Source organism: Marmota monax, unplaced genomic scaffold, assembly GCF_021218885.2.
Source record: "Marmota monax isolate L192 unplaced genomic scaffold, Marmota_monax_Labrador192_F-V1.1 WCK01_AAM20220418_F8-fsc00022, whole genome shotgun sequence".
NCBI classification, from domain to species: domain Eukaryota; kingdom Metazoa; phylum Chordata; class Mammalia; order Rodentia; family Sciuridae; genus Marmota; species Marmota monax.
Genome location: NW_026695215.1, coordinates 22,947,046 through 22,951,299, shown reverse-complemented (window position 1 = coordinate 22,951,299; position 4,254 = coordinate 22,947,046). Strand labels below are relative to the sequence as shown.

Genomic DNA, 4,254 nt, shown 5'->3' with positions numbered 1-4,254 from the left:
TTCTTGGCTTTTAAACACAGATACCTCCAGTGCTAAGTCAATACCCAAGTGGGGGACCAGCTTTCACTATAACCTGCATGTACTATAGACGCTTTTCTTCCTCTGGGACCCACTAAGAGCTACAATATTATGGTAATTATTATCTAGGAAATGTGCTAGAGAAGCATGTCAAAACACATCGATACCGAAATCTAAAGATGTCCAGCAAGCGATGTGTCTCATTCCATGTGGCGGGGGCTTGAAGTATAGCCCTGTGGCTGTCACTTTAAGATCTATTTCCTGACATGTCCCAGACACTGGATACTTAAAAGTTTTACCAACCTTGTAGATCCTTAAATTGTTTCAGTGTTTGCCTTCTATTCCTAGGATACAGTGAAGAGGGCACTTCACCCTTGTAATATTTTTCCTAAAAATTCATTACCATAGTGCATGCCTGTCATCTCAGAGACTCATGAGGCTGTGGCAAGAGGATCACAAGATTGAGGCCAGCCTCAGCAACTTAGCAAGACCCTGACTCAAAAAATTACAATGACTGGGGATGTAGTTCAGAGGTAGAACACCCCTGGTTTCAATCACCAGCAACACACACACACACACACACTCATACACAAACACGTAGGTCATAAGTCCTGTTCAATCATGAGAAAATACCAAAAAACCCAAGGGGTAAGGGACAGTCTGCAAAATACTTGACTGGGACATTTCAAAGATGTTAATGTTATAAGAAAGAGATGAAGGGAAGGAGACAAACAGGAAGGAGGGAAGGAAGGAAGGGCTAAAGACTAATAAACTGTCAGAGTTTGCAAAGAACTAAAGACAGATTAAAACTAAATGCAGGACTTGGGGATTTAGCTCAGGGACAGAGCACTTGCTTAGCATGCACAAGGTCCTGAGTTCAGTCCTCGACCCTGAAGAAAAAAAAAAAAAAGAACTATATACAACATAATATCCCGGATTGGATCCTAGGACAGGAAAAAAAGAGAAGAAAGGCATTATCATAAAAATAAATTAGTGAAATCCGAATAAAAATCTGTGGCTTCATTAACAGTATTGCACCAGTGTTTATTTCATAGTTTGAAAGGTTATTGTAAGAGGCCAATGCTAGGGGAAGGTGCAGGAAGGCTATCTTTACAACTCCTTGATAAATCTGAAATTTATAACCTTTTCTGGAAAGTATGAAATAGAAGAAGAAAGGGAGATGAAAACGGTCTAATTAAGAAGACAGAATATACAGAAAAGGAGAAACAAAGCTATGCATAAGAAAGTGTGTGTGTGTGTCTGTCTGTATATCTGTCTGTCTGTGGCTGTGTCCAAGCGCATGCTAGAGAAGGGTGAATTTATGTGAGCCAGCAGCTCTACCATGAGGAGACAAATGAGCCTAAGGTTTTGCATGAGCCTTGGAGTAAAAGCCTCCTTACATTTTGGGCCCGAGACACCTAGCTTGCCTTAATTTAGTCCAGGACTTTTAATGAAGCTGCCAAGAGAAGCAAAAGTCTCCTCTAGGGGGCACCTGGATTTGAACCAGGGACCTCTTGATCTGCAGTCAAATGCTCTACCACTGAGCTATACCCCCATGACAGTGAGGAGCTTCATATAAACATTTATTCCATTTTCGTGACCTACTTACATCACACCTCATAAATACCTTTGTGTCTGAGATTCCTCTAGGACTTCAAATCATCCTCAGTTCTCCTCTAGCCACACCATCTCTTCTTCTCCTCAGAGCACACATGCTTTTTTTTTTTTTTTCTCCAGTGCCTAAAGCTCAGTGCTACCTTCTCAGTATGATTTTCTAGCTTTTAATACATACTCCCAACTGCCTATTGATCTCTGGGCAAATCAATGAATGTTTTGAGCATTGAGAGTCACCAGCAAGTCTTGGACAAGTAGGGGACATAAATGGGTATCCACAAAGTCCTTCAGAAACTCATGGTTTGCCTCTGAAATTATAGGCAAATACGGTATATGTGCATGTATTTGTACACCATGTATTTGTATGTGTGTGTTTATGTATATTATGGTATTGATGCATGTTTTCATCAGATTTTCAAAGGGGTTTCACCCAAGGTCAACAGACTCATTTTACAGTTAAAATCAAAAACAAACAATAAAACCCCCTTAGATGTTCCAAAAGTCCAAAATTCACTGTACAGATCAACCCCTTTGTAAATCCCTTCACAATAAACTCCAAGTCTCTTCTGGTTCCTGTTCCCTTGAGTTCCAATCTGAGAACTCTTAACCTTGTGTAGTTCTAAGATGGAGAAAGAAGGTCCAGGAAATTTCTACCGCTGTGACAAATTCTCCACGCCAAGACCTGTCAGCCACCGTGGGGCCAGGGGGTCAACAGCAGCCTGTGCTGGGGTTCATGCGCTCTCTGAGGACCCAGACAGCTACTCCCAGCTTAACCATCTGATGCCTCCCTCCCTACCTTGATTGGCGACACCACTGTGTATTTGGTCATTGGTCATCGAGGACAAAACACTTGAGGCAACTCTAGGCTCCTCGCATCTCTTTTCCCCAGCCCCAGTTAATCCCAGAATGCTACTGACATCCATTCTGACACAGCTTGAGTCTATCCTCACTGCTGCACCGTGACAGCCTCCATCTCCTAAACAGCCTCCCAGCCTCCACCCCCACATCCCACCTCCTCTGCTCCCAGAGCAGCCAATGTGAAAATTATTCAGATCCCTCCCTTATAAACGCCTTCACAACCAACTCCAATTCTCTCAGGACACAGGCAAAATCCTTCTCAGGCCATGTCTACCTGTCTCTTCAGCATCATCTTCTGATTCTCCCACATGGCACTCTGTACCCTAGCTCCTTCCAGCTGCATCCATCTGGCTCCAGCTCTGCCCCTGCTGTTTCTTCTGCCTAGAACTGCAACCACCCTTCCACCACCCCCACCTCCACTTGCCATCTGTGAAAACTCGATTGGCCATCAGTTACTCTCTGAAGCCTGCCATAACGTACCCTCCTCTAGACAGAAGCAATCACTGCCTTCTCTGCTGTACTGAACCTGGCACAGTTATTCCCTCTTCCCTCTGCTTTCTTATTGCACATGCTACATCCGATCGGGAGCAGATGGAGGCCTGGGGCAGTTTCTGTTCACTTCTGGGTTCATACTTTGCCTGGTTCTAGCACATAGTAGATGCTCAATGTGTGTTATTCAAACTGACTTAAAGACTCAGTGGAGCCTGGGCTGTGCATGAGAGTGACACCCAAAACAAGGACCAGACCCTGAGCCCTGTGCCCAATGTGGGGGAACTTGGGGCATGGAAGGTAACCAAAATTTCTCAAACTCCAGAGAGAGAAAAAAGTGTCCAGTTCCTTAAAACCTCAGGCCAGTTCATGTTTACCCCTAGAAATGCTCTGCAAAGTGTGCCTGCAAAATGTGGGCACGGTCACTAAGTTGCTGGGATCTCCTTGCAGCCAGAAAGTTCTAAAACTGGATGAAGCAATCCTAGGACCTTGAGAACACTGTTTAGTAGCCTTCTGTTACAAAGCTCTTAACATTAGAAGAGTATAAGTAGCAATATTAAAGTTACTGAGAGCATGTGATCTGAGTTCAAATTCTGAATCTTCCATTTATAGCTTTTTGACCTTTGAGCAGGAAGCATCTTTTGAGTCTCAGGCTCCCCATGTAAAATGGAAATACTGACAGTATGTATCTTGTAAAATTTGAGTGAGAAATGAAGGGGATAATTAATGTAAGGAGTCCACACTGGTGCTTGTCATATACTTAAGAATGCAAGGGACACCATTATTCAATTAGCCATGAGCACAGAAGATAATATATAAAGTGAGTCAATCCATATTCTTCTAAAGCAAAAACAAGAACGCACAGGGGGCACCTGGATTTGAACCAGGGACCTCTTGATCTGCAGTCAAATGCTCTACCCCTGAGCTATACCCCCGGTGAAACAGATTTGTTTTTAGAGTGTATCTGTCTCTCGGCATTCTGGTTCCTAAAAGCTTCCATGACTCAGGGGAGCTATAATTAGAGAAGGTTGCCTGGAGGGAATCTGGGTATTACAAGTCTTAGAAGACGTTTATAGTGAGAAAAAAAATAAAAGATGGAATTCTTAAGAACTAAGCTCTCAGACCCCCAAAAAATTCTCCTTGGACTTGCCAGGACCCAAAGTCTTATTCCTGTCCACCATATTTTGCACTCAGCAAGCCTCAGCTCTAGGCAGAAATCATCAGGCTCTCTCCAAATGGCAACATCAGTCTAATGTGGATGATTGGATTCCTGTC

The 4,254-nt window shown here is 43.4% G+C and overlaps 2 non-coding genes across 2 annotated transcripts; both read right to left on the bottom strand.

Annotated features, from left to right (window-relative positions):
* Positions 1-1,501: 1,501 nt before the first annotated feature.
* Positions 1,502-1,573, bottom strand: Trnac-gca (transfer RNA cysteine (anticodon GCA)). Its single transcript has one exon. It is a non-coding gene; the product is annotated as a tRNA-Cys (tRNA).
* Positions 1,574-3,842: 2,269 nt separating this feature from the next.
* On the bottom strand, positions 3,843-3,914 carry Trnac-gca (transfer RNA cysteine (anticodon GCA)). The gene has a single exon. It is a non-coding gene; the product is annotated as a tRNA-Cys (tRNA).
* Positions 3,915-4,254: the final 340 nt, after the last annotated feature.